The sequence below is a fragment of the Pinus tabuliformis genome, chromosome J, assembly GCF_031772625.1.
Source record: "Pinus tabuliformis cultivar Carrire ecotype Pingquan chromosome J, CPIR1, whole genome shotgun sequence".
Classification (NCBI taxonomy): Eukaryota; Viridiplantae; Streptophyta; class Pinopsida; order Pinales; family Pinaceae; genus Pinus; species Pinus tabuliformis.
The window spans coordinates 240069933-240083361 of NC_142295.1; positions in this window are offsets into that span (position 1 = coordinate 240069933).

Consider the following 13429-nt stretch of genomic DNA (forward strand, 5'->3'; position numbering starts at 1 on the left):
GTTTTATCTGTAAAAGCAGTTACACAACCTTCACCTCCCAACTGCCCTATTGAAATCATATTTTTCTTCATATCTGGAACATGCCTTACCTCCTTCAATAGCCATTGATTTCCATTCTGATGTTTTATGAAAAGTGTACCCATTCCAATGGTTTTACAGGGTTTATCATCACCCAATCGAACCTGTCCAAAATCTCCTTGAACATAATCATGAAAATGTTTCCTATCAGGTGTGGCATGGAATGAGGCCCCCTGAACCTACCACCCAGGCATCAATAATATTTTCTAATGATAGAATCAAAGCATCTTGCAACACATCATCTGTCACATTCGCTTCATGATTGTTTTCATGTTGCGTGTCTCCTTCTTTTCCCTTCTGAGACTTGCAATATTTCTTCAAGTGTCCTTTCTTCCCACATTTCTAGCACACTAGCCCCGATTTGGACTTGGATCTACCTTTCCTTGACTTACTGCGATATCCTGGGCTCTTTCCTCTTTCCATTTTTCTTCCCATAGCCTCTGGAGTCAAAGCATTACCTGATGTCTCATCGAGCTTTTCCGTCGCATTTCCTTGCTAAGGATTGCACCGACAACATCATCAAACTTTAAAGTACTAGATCCAAAGACAGAGTTACTAATGGCCATAAGTAAACCATTCCAAATTTAAGGCAATGAGAACAAAAATAACAAATCCCTAACTTCATCATCAAAAGTTACCCCTACAGAACTTAACTAACTGGTAACTGTATTAAATTCACTTAAATGATCAACAAAAGATCCACCTTCTAACATCTTCATATTAAATAAACGCTTCATAAGAAATACCTTATTTGAGGCCGAGGGTTTTTCATATAGTTTGGCCAATGCTGACATTAAACCCTCCATTGTCATTTCCTTTGAAATATTAAAGGCTACCGACGCCGATAAACACAGCCGTATTGTTCCAAGTGCCTTTCTCTCGAGAATATCTCATTCTGTGTTTGTCATACATGTCGGATTCTTTGTCTTTCCGCTCAATGGTAGGTACATATCTTTCTGATACAGATAATCTTCCATCTGCATCTTCCACAACTAGTAGTTTTGGCTGTTAAATTTTTCGACCCTAAACTTATCATCTTCCACCATTACTCCCACTAGAACTAGGAACCCTTCTCTCCTGTGAGTTTATCAACGAAATAGACCTTCGGCTCTGATACCAATTGTTAGAAAATTATATATTACAAAGCAATGGAACACATAAAATATATTGGAGAAATATAAACACAAAAAACACATAAAAAGGGAGAGACATAGATATATGTGGTTCACCTAGTTTGGGCTACGTCCACAGAGAAACAGCTAGTCCTTCCTTTTATATTATCCAGCAAACTGAAGAGATACAACCTACAGAAGATCCGTTATAATTCCATCTTCACTCTTACACAATCTCCTCTCTCTTTCTCTCTCAGAATAAAGATCTACATAGACGCAATACAATTCCCTCATATATGGCGAGGGGTTTCCTTCTGGGGCAAAAAACCTAAATTAAACATAACTTCTACTGTCAGATCTCTACCTAATGAACGGCCCAGATTGTCTACAAAATTACAACATTTTACAAGGCAAATTTACATCTATTTTTAGCTTCAGGGGCGATGCCCCTGATCCCCGGCCATGGGGGGGCTCCAAATAATCGTTTTCGACCCCCCTGGACCCCTTGGCGGCACACATTTTATGGGCAGTGTTGCCACCACATTACGAACTGGGGTCCAATGCTACGATACCTCTGAATAAAGAAGATAATCAGGCTCCACACCCAACAATCTACATTGAACATTGGGTGAAGACAAAGGAAATGTGGAATTTTGAGCTCAAAGGAATTGTCCCCTACAACCTTGGTGATGGTGTATGGCCCATATCGGAGTGGGCGAAGCTTGCGGTGGGGTCCAGTGAGGCGCTCCTTCTGCAAATGTAGCCAAATTTTGTCATCCACCTGGAACTTGTGTAACACCCAATGTTGATCATGGTGCTGCTTGTACTTAGAATTAGCTTTCTCTAATATATCATGGACCTACTGGCAAATGTGTTGAATGCACTCAATGAAGTTTTTAGCCCTATAAGCTTCGGAATGGACATGAGCCGAATTTTCCGTAGTGGCTACAAATGGTATGGCCACATCAATGGGACATAAGGGTTGAAATCCCAACCCTACCTGAAAGGGGTTGTGGCTTGCTGAGCTATGGAGAGCTCTGTTGTAGTTGTGTTGAACATAGGAGAGGCTTTCATCCCATGTGCATGGATGCTTCCATTTGTACATGCGCAGAATGTGTACGATCATCTTGTTGACGACCTTATTTGGCCATCAATTTGGGGGTGGAAAGTCGTGGACTTAGTAATTTTTATATCCAACATCGACCAGAGACTTGCCAAAAATGCACTTAGGAATTTGTTGTCCCTATCTGAGACAATGGACTATGGGATCACAAAGTGTACCCACACTCGCTCAAAGAAGAGCTTAGCAGTGGCCTTTGCTGTGATATTCTTCTTCAAGGCTGCCATAATGTCCATCTTAGAGAATCTGTCAACGACCAAAAAAACGAAGTCGTTGTCGTGCTTAGTAGAAGGAAGGCAAGACATGTAATCCATGGATATGGATTCACAAGGTCTACTAGGAGTAGTTAGAGGACTATATAGGCTTTTCTTCTTAATGGTTGGTTTGGAAATGGAATAGACAGTGTAGGATCGAATGTAATTCCCAACATCCTGACGAAGGTTTGGCCAATAAAAATACTTCTACAATACTACCACTATTTTCTCTAGTCCGAAAGGCCTAGCTAACCGAATGTAGTGCACCTCCCAAAATATCTTGGCACACTCACTTGAAGGAACACATATGTGTCCTAGGTGGCATAACAATGTCTGGTATGTGTTGTCGAATTCTGGATCACTCTTGTAAAGATGTGGCCACCCCGAAGTCTCTTGCCCATAGGAGTCGAGCACAATGATCATGCCATGACTGGTGGTCAGCTAAGGTAGTCTTCAACATTATTGGTGCTTCCCTTCTTGTACTTAATGTTCAAATGGAACTTTTACAAATATGTGGACCATTTCTGATGGCGATCATTCTGTAACTTTCCTTGTGTCTATATGAACTGTAGGGGTCAGTGGTTTGTGTGGATGATCGTTTCATTCCACATAATTTAATGCTTCCATTGATGGAAGACCTACACAATGGAATACATTTCTTTGTCATAGGTGGGATACTTTGAAACTGTGTTTGAAAGTGTCTCACTGTGGTAGGCTAATGGATGCCCCTGTTGAGTAAGAACTGCACCAATAGCATAGTCGGAGGCATCTGTCTCAATCTCAAATGGTTGTTGTAGGTATGGTAGTGTGAGACTTGTGCAGAGTAGAGGTGATGCTTCAACTCGGAAATCACCTTCTATTGGGTTTCAGACCAAAATAATTTTTCTTTCACTCTGCCCTTGGTGACTTTACTTAAATTCCAAGTGATATGAGAGAAACCCAACACGACCCTGCAATAGAAATTGGCAAGGCCCAAAAAGCTGTGGAAATCTGTTAGTGTGGTTTGGGTTGGCCAATCCCAAATGAATTGTATCTTAGTTGGGTCCACATGCACACCCTTCTCATCAATGATGTACCCTAGATATTGAAGTTGGGTCATGCCAAAAGTGCATTTCTTCAAATTGGCACATAGCTTGTGTTGTCATAGGGTTTGGAGGACCCGTCGAATATGGTGGAGGTGTTCTTCCCAACTCTGGATAAAGATCAGGATTTCATCTAAATACACCCCTGTGAATGCATTGGTGAAGGGTCACAAGATGTCTTCCATCAATATCATGAAGGTTGCAGGGGCATTCGTCAACCCGAAAGGCATGACCAACCATTCAAAACCCTCCTTAGATTTGAAGGCAATTTTCCACACATCGGAGGGTTAGATAGGCACTTGGTGATAATTGAACTTCAAATCGATCTTGTTGAAATATTTCCCCCCCTTGAGCTGGTCTAGAAGGTCATCAATCCATGGGATTGGGTACCTATTCCATACAATGATATGGTTCAACGCCCGATAGTCAATACACAATCTCCAGGTCACATCCTTCTTTTGTACCAATATAATCAGGCTCCCATAGAGTGAAGAGCTTGGCTTGATGTGCCCTTCCTGCAAAAACTCCTGAATCTTCCTAGTGATCTCATCATTCTCCAAAAGAGAACGTCGATAGATCATTCCATTGGGTAGTGACGCGCCCGAGGTCAGATCAAAGGAGTGCCTTACCTCATAGTGTAGAGGCGTCCCATAGGTGAGGAGAAAATGTCCCTATACTCCTCCATGACCTTGTCCATCTGTTGCTGTTGTTGGAGGAGCCCAGTCTGGAAGTTATGGCCATAATATTCTTCTTTCCCTGAGGGCGAATCATAAGGAAAATAAATTTCCTGGTCTGTGAAATGATCTTATTGCATTTCTTTGTAGTGATCAAAGAGATGGCGATAAGTGGGACTACCTCCGATATCTTGTACAACATATTTCCCAAAGTAACAATCACATAGCGAGGTCTAGACTCATATATAGCATGTCTCTTCCACAATTATGGTTGTCCTAATAATACATCACAAACTTCAAGAGGGGCAACATCACACAATACCTCATCTGTGAAGGGCTTGATGTTGTAGGGAAGGCGACATTGGTGGTTGATGCAGATATATCGACCTTGGTGAAGCCAGTGGATGGTCTATAGCTACAGTTGTTTTGTAGTTAGTAGGCCTATCCACTTCACAACCTCTGCTAAAATTATGTTCTTTTGGCTCTCGTTGTCGACAATGAACTGCAACGGAGAGCCCTTCACCAGTGAGAACATGTGTCTGATACGGAAGCCTTTAGCTCAACCACCAGTGATTTCTTGACCTGACACTCGCTTGTGTTGTGAGTGGAGCTCTTATGGAACTCACATGACTTCCCCACGTCCTTATTTGTCTTCAGGGTGTTGTTCTTTGCTTGCAGCTTTGACAGGTTGTCTTGGGTCACCCCACCTTGGATTTGTCCTTTGCTCTACAGCTTGGGGGCACCTTTCTTCTTTTTAAACTTCTGCTCAATCTTGATAGCATATTGGTACGTTGTGCCGAGCTAGGAAATGTCCAGGAACTCTATCTCGTCCTGGATGTACCTATGTAGGAAGAAGCGGTAGTTGAGTACCAAATGTCTCTCAGAATCCTTGATACCCTACTTCATGTGAAGGGTATGAGAAAAATTAGTAAACTTCTGCACGTCTTAGTCCCTTCCCTACTGCAACATTGTCCATTTGATGTATTTATCGTCATGGCTCCCGACATGGTAGTACTGCTCCTTGATGGCGTCCCAGAATGAATTCCAAGTGGGTGCAGCTAAAAATAGTGAGGGTGTACTTTCATCCTTCTTCTCACAGTAGGTTTTCTAATAGTCCTTGAGGCGGGGGGCGACTTTGAGAAGTGAAAAAGTAATATTTTCCCAACTGGAAAAATCATGAATAGAAAAATATCCTTCTAACAGATTTAACCATTTATCTGTGTCCACATCTATCTGAACTTAAAATATGGGGATGTCATAGTAAAGTTTTACCTTAAAGGGTGTGGCACTTTTAGAGTAGCCACTGGAAGGAGATGTGTCACCTTTGGGTAGCCACTAAAGAATCTAGGCAAAGTTGTCCATCATCATGTTCCTTTGTCACTTGAGGGCTTCTTCGAGCAAGATTTTGAAAGGATCTCCTGCCCCCTCGTATTTCTTCTCTTTCATGATGGGAGGGCGTCGAGATTTGCAAGCCTAGTTTTGCAAAGGTTCAACCAGTTTGAGCCCTAACTCCTTATATCTCAACCTCGTTGGGGACAATGCAAAGAAAAACAAAGAAAGAGAAAACCGCTTTGATACCACTAATCCGAACTTAAACAAGAACACAAAAAATTACATATATAACCATAAATACAAAGATGTATCATAGATAACACTTCGTTTCATTAATATCAAATACTGAAATATTCTTACAAACATAATGGACATAAAACTAGCTCGGGCGATGGTAGCTTATATTTGAGAAGAGATGTGGCAGCTACATGCCTCTGAACTATGTTACAATGAGGCTCAAAGGCCTATTTATTATTGAGAAACAATGGAAAACCCTAAAATTCCAAAAACCTAACCCTAGGAGATGAAGTGCCAAAACTATGGGCCTCGTTTGGGTAAATTGGTACATCATCTTCCTGGGGTTGTAATGTTAGCATACAATCTCCGTTTGACATACACAATACCTTGTTAGAAATATTTATCTGAAGACTACAACTTTTGTATGCTAAAAATCAAATGAGGACCCTTGTTTCCCCTGGTTTTCCTAAAAATGTCGTTTAGGGCCTCAAAACGGCTTCGTAAGTTCAAGACCCGAAAAACTATCAAAATAGTAAATTGTGCTACAATTAAGGAAACTGAAAAACTAAAAGCGCAATAGTGGGGGTCCAAGTGGAATAGGTGGATGGCCACCAACATCCACCTCGATCAATTTTCTAGCCCGACTCACCCACCTAGCTCAACCTGACCAGCCGACAAAGGTTGCCTTATTTCTGAATTTACTTCTCGACCACTATTCACTCCAATATTGGTCTACAAATATATCTATATATATATATATATATATATATATATATATATATATATATATAATATATATATATATATATATATATATAAAGATGAATCTAACAATTTCCAAACACATATTCAAGTGCACAAATCCAAGCAAAACAAATCTAGTTGCACAACCAGTCCTATCCGATAAGAGGGACTCTCCATAGACTCTTTATGAATAGAAAAATTGACTACACACTTGCTTCCAGACACGCTTGTTCTGACATTCCCTATTCATTGTCGCAAATTGTCAACCATCCAAGAAAGAATAGTACTATCAACCAAAACCTCAAATGGTCAAAACACATCTCGATGAACATACAAACTCTTTGTTCCTTCTGCCATTTTCTCTCTACCAATATTCCTTCCAACCTTGCTTTGCAAAAACCAATTAAAGAACATAAAACGTAGAACAATTAATATATCCATTGACATGTAAAAAACCTATCGAAACAAAAAATACTTGATGCAAATATTCTCTTCCAAGAGACCCAACACAAACATAATCTAGTGGAGCCACGATATTCACTATATAGTTGCTGGAATGAATGCTTGACCCCACATTACGAGAAGATTGACTGAAATTCCCTGTAGTTTCACCCACCATATTTTTACCACCAATAAAACCCGATGCTACAAACCGCTCACCCCCACGAATGTGCCCCTATTCCAATAGTCCATTTCTTTCGTTCTCCGCAAAGGAACCATTGTTCTTGCCTACACCAACACTTTTTTTCAATACACAACATTGGAAAAAAAACACACCGGTAAAATTCTTTTGCTTCCTCACACAAATGTCAACATGTTCAACATCCACGTAAAGTAACAATTTCAAGAAAATATTATTCCCATCATACTATTGATATTCCCATACGTACCATTGTCCACTCCATCATGTTGATGAATTATCACTGCTCTTTTCCTTTCCTAGTATGTGCCTCTTTGTGTTTATTTACTGCATCCTTGTTTTGTTGATTCCATTGCTAATTATATTCATTAGCTCTCTCACGTGAACCAGGTGACTACGCTCTTTTCGAACCAAGGATGCTTGTTCCTTTAGTTGACATTCCTACACTAGATTTCAACTCAATTTTAATTTCTCTTTTCAATCTTCTTTCCCATCCCACACGCTCAACAAGTATAATTGTTTAAGGACAGAAACCTTACAGAAGAAAAAAATTCAATACTAAATAAACGTTAAATACTTACAATCATCATAGCATTTACAAAAACATCCATAGATATAAACAACATCTCTATCACTAAAAAACACATAAAACTAGTCCTCTCTCTCCTCCCCTCCACTATTCCTCCCCACCTATCCAAACTTTTGACCTTTTGTCAGTATAGTCAGGGTCGGATCTCTCCTCCCCCATCTATTCCTCCCCACCCATCCCAATCTCTAACCTCAATAGGCATAGTTGGGTTCATCTGTCTCCTCCCCCTGCTATTCCTGCCCACCAGACTAGACCTTTGACCTCCAACCTCAAGTTCATATGTTGACTTCACACCCACCCCATTTCCAACAAACCACTGGGCTTGCCACCCTAGCAACCGCCAAGGCGTCACCACATGTCCCATCCTTTTCTGACCAAGGACCACCCTTTCTCATCACACTAACCAAGATACACTCACCACACGTACCAGTTTTTCTAATCAAGGACCACCTCACCCATCACACCAACCAACTAGCATTCGACACGAGTACTATCCTTACTGACCAATAAATACCCTTAGTCGGCACACCAACAACCACCAATCGCCACACATATTTTCCTTTTCTTACCAACGACAACCCTTGGTTGTCACAACAACCAACCAGTGCTCAACATGCATAGGGTTTACCTCTCGGGGAAGCTGCAAGCTACACCCAATCTACGTTTTAAAGCTAGATCTTTGCTCTCTCAGGCGCATCCAACTCACTCTTTGCCTTCACCATGAATCGATAAATGGATCCCTTCCCTCCCATGCTGAATGCATCAGATGAAAGCTATCATCCCCACTCTTGGAACAGGTCTCAACTCTACATCCACCCTGTCGAGTTGCTTTCCTCAACCATGTCTCTGAATAAGAGGTTCCTAATCGCACCCATGTTTTGTTCTAATGGGTTTTTCTATTTCAGACATTGTCTGGTGCTACCCCTCCTCAGCTTCAACCCTATAATCGTCAACTCTTCCGAACCCTTCTACTTTCTGCCAAATTGGACGGGGAATTGCATGCATCGCAGCTTTGATGCTCCAACTCTCATTCTTCCCCACGAATTTGGCTTCCACTTATGAAGGGGTGACACTTCTCACAAATTTGTTTCTGCGTGCACCATTATGGGGCATGGAAGCAACTACATGCTAATGTGCAGAACCTTTTGTTCCCTAGCCCCAAGTCGAAGATGCTAGCAGTAGATACCTAGCCTCCTAAAAATGCAAGACCGAAAAAGTTGTCCTTCAAGTGCTTTGAGGCACCAACACAAGCAGAAGAAGAAATAACTTTGTCATTACGTGCACCATCCCCTCTCTACCTTAGAAGCATAGACACCAAAAACCGAGAAGAACAACCAGACCCCTCCTGTACAGGCAATATTCATGTAACCTTTCACATTAATAAATGTGTCTCTGAGACCTGTGTATTCAATATCTATTCGTTTTCACAAATGTTATCGTTTTAAAAATAAATGGCGTTGAGCTGAGAGTTACCATTTTCCCTTGTGTTCTCATGATTTTTAGTTGTTCATTATTCAGTTAGTTCCACATTCTCCCACCGAGAAACAAACTTCACACACATACTAATTAAAAAAAAAAGTTTGGTAAATTTATCACTGATACTTATTTCATTGTTTTGCTTCACAATTGTACAAACATCTATTGCAATTAGAAATGTTTACTTTTAAAACTCCATAACCAAGATACAACACAAAAAATAATGAAAAAACATAATATAAATACATTATATATTATATAGAAAAATACTCCACACAATCCACCGATGCATCACAAAAAATTCTCATTTAACTGCATTCTCTGACCTGCAAAACTGCAGACCAATACAACTAATGTCCAAATTTTTTTACGTAAATTTCACATGGACATGTTTCCACCAAGCACTCCAAATTCGTATCTGAGTCACCTCGAAAACATGTCCACAATTAAACAAACATGACATACGCAACAATCCCATAAAAAAACTCCATCAAGCCTCAAACGCTAAATGAGGCTATCTAGAGGCAGCAGTGGAATATCCCCAATTGAATTTGTATTTGGAGAAACCAAGAAAACATTTCCATTTTCAATAACATCATTCAAACCTTCAACCTACTCCACATGGAACCTAGATCTTTCTGACAGCGAGAGAGCATCCGCAATTGTTAATCTGCATAATCCAGTCACCATATCATATACCTTTAGTTGCACTTCCATAAAACCCAACATAAGTACTTTTCCTTGAACTACACGAAAATGTAGTAGCCTGTGCATTTACTATTATATCCATTAACATAATATAAATAAATCTCCAACTGAACCCCCACTCATATTCAAAATAATCTAAGCTTCGTTCAATTGAAACTCGACCAAACTCGAAATTTTCAACCTCTTCAAGCAACCAAACAAATGTTGAACCATTGTTCACAAGACAAACCAGCTAGTTCCCATGCAATCCTAATGTCATACACTATATGTCAAGGATAGGAACAAATGAAAAACCCCATTGGTTTCTTATAACATCCAACCAATAGATTGTGTAGCCATAGAAAGGGTAGTCTTCATAATATTTGTCTAAATACAACCAGAATAACTTCCCTTTGTGAAAGAAAACCTCCTTTGGGGTCGTTACACCACCAAAAGGGGGTTTCGTCCTTCTCCAAACCATGTCCACACTCGTGCAAATAAAAAAATGTGATTCCATGTTTTTGCACACATGTTTCAACACAACCCAATCATACTTCCACGAACTAAATTTCTCTAACAAAGAGAAGAATCCCCACTCTCCAACAGTCACACTCCCAATATTTCTATAGGTCTTCGTAAAAGGGTTTACTATGAAATAATTCTTTGAATGCAAAGATCCTCCATGTCCTGTGAATAGAACCATCGATCCAACTATACATTGAATTTTGTACCCGAAGTATAGGAAAGGAAAAACAAACCTATATATATGTACTTTGTCATTAAGGTAAGATCCAACAAAGCGGGTACCTTCCATACAAGCTGCCAAAGAAATAAATCCAAATTCATTGTCGCTACATCCATTGCAAGATGCAAGAAAAATTGGGTTTTCCAACATAATATTCCATTCATTACAAACCAGCCAAAATTTTATGAGCACTGATAGAGGAAGCCAATGAAATACAAGCACAAGAATCTCAAATGGAAAAAACTCCCAGATACTTAGATCCATCGAAAAATCAAAAACTTTCCTGAAACCATACCAAAGATTGCAGGTTACATTTCTAAAGATAAAATCCAAAAAGAAAAATTCATCCTATCAAATATGCAAATTATCAGATTTAAAATGGTACAAAACATCCTTCGCAAAGATTTCAAAACAATTTAAAAAACGACTAACATTGTTGAAAAACCAAACCTTTTTCTTTTTAAAACAACATTTCAACCAACAACCCTTCAAAAACAACATAAACCAAAAAAATAACAAAAAATAGAAAACGATTTTGCCACAATGCCCAAAACGCCACATGTCAGGGTCAGGTTCCCTCCAACTCCCTTCTATCCAACACCATTCCGACCTCCAACTTCCCGACTATCATGAGTTCCACCACCACTATCATTCTTCCAATATTCGTGCTAGCAACCAATTTCTACTACTTCCAGCTTCTCAAACAACGAAACGACCATATTAAAAAACCAAAAAAATACACAACACAAACTTTTGTTTAAAAAACACAACTTTCGTCAAAATAACATGATATAACAAAATTATCACTTCTTCATTTTTTTTCTCAATTTCTGTGCCACCAACCAGTTTCTCGTACTTGCATCATCTCAAACATCGAAACCACCCTATTAAATAACCTAAAAATATATATTACGCAAACATTTGTTAAAAAAACACATTTTCTTCATAGCAACATCATAAAAGAAAACATCCATTCTTCTTTAAAAATATTTCGTTTTTGAAAAGAACTCTTTTTTAATACATTTACAAATATTTTTCCAATATTCAAAATAAAATACTCTTTCTTCTTTTTTAACGTCTTCTAAAATAACAATGCTACAAAATAACTTTTGTGGGAAAAAAAAAATCATGTTTCCCCCTGCATGGCCAAAACAGAAGCACGACGAAAACCACGTACGATGGGCTCGCCCTCCAAACCAACTGACTTATTCCATAAAGCACCCCGACCTATGTCCACTCGACTGTCTCCAGGTCCCATCAACAATATAAAAATGTTTTATTTCTCTCATAATCAATTTCATTTTTCTTTTAGAATTTTTTTCAATTAACTATTCTTTGTAAATAACATTGTGATATAAAAAAAAAAAAATTATAGATTACATTCGCCCCACGCCAAAAACATGAGTATGGCCAAAACCGTGCATGCCAAAGTTCGCCTCCCCACCAACTAACTTCTATGCTTAACCATCCCGACCTCTGTCCACCCGACTGTGTCCACGTCCACCAATAAAAAATTGTTTTAACCGATTTTTGTGCCACCAATCACCTTCTCTTCTTTTCAGGTATTAAAACGTTCAAACTTTCATGTTAGACATGCAAAAAAATATATCCTTCCTGAAACATTTCTAAAAAAAAAAAACTAAATGCAACCACATTTATATAAATAGATTTATTTATTTATTTCAAAAACCACGAAAACACTGTGGCACCTCCTAAGTCGGGGTCAGTCTGAAGGTTTTATCCAACTCCTCTACATTTCCATCCCACCTTTCAACCACCGCACTCGGTCTAGCTCTAACAACATTTCAAACTTCCCAACCTTCGTCCACCTGACAACCACACTCACCCTAGCTCCGACCACATTTCAAATATTCTTTCTTTGCTTTTTGCACTATGCCTGTCACTCTCCTCTACTTTCTTCCAATCACATTTTTTCCAATTTGACCTTCCCCATTGTCCCTTCCTCTTGCCTCACCTCCATGCGCATATAGTGTTGCTCCTCGGCAACCTCTAAAATGTAAATCCTTTTTTTCTCTTTTCAGACGACATTACATATCAAATAAACGTGATTCTTCTAAACAAGTCATAACAAATTCTACTATCTAAACAAAACAAACAATGTCGTCTCTTACTCCGTACCTGTCACACACCACCAATTTTCAATCACAAGAGTCGTTGCAAATTCGACAAGCTCACCCGTGCCTTTCTTACATCCACTCACTACAAGAAAAAAACTCAAATCATATCCAAATACAATTCATACCTGTCCCAATTTCGACACCGCTTTTACGCTATCACTATAATGAGTCGAGACAACTGAAAATAAAAATACATTTTTTTAAAACCAAAACCATAACCTACGCACAATTATCCTACGACTCACCTCTTTCTACGTCTGCATTTAGTCCCCTTCTCTTTCCATGCTTGCACGCTCTCCCTCTACCTCAATTGGAAATCCTATCAATTCAAGTCAAAGAATACATCCAACAATACACAAGAAAAACTTGGCTAAGCAGCAGCACAAACCATTCTTCTCTTCCATCTTTAAAACACCCATATTCTCTTCAGTGTTGAAACATTCCATTTGGTAATGTGTGGTTCTCTCTTGACACACCATGCTCGATCCACTGCGACAAAACTTGAACTCCATCAATCGAAA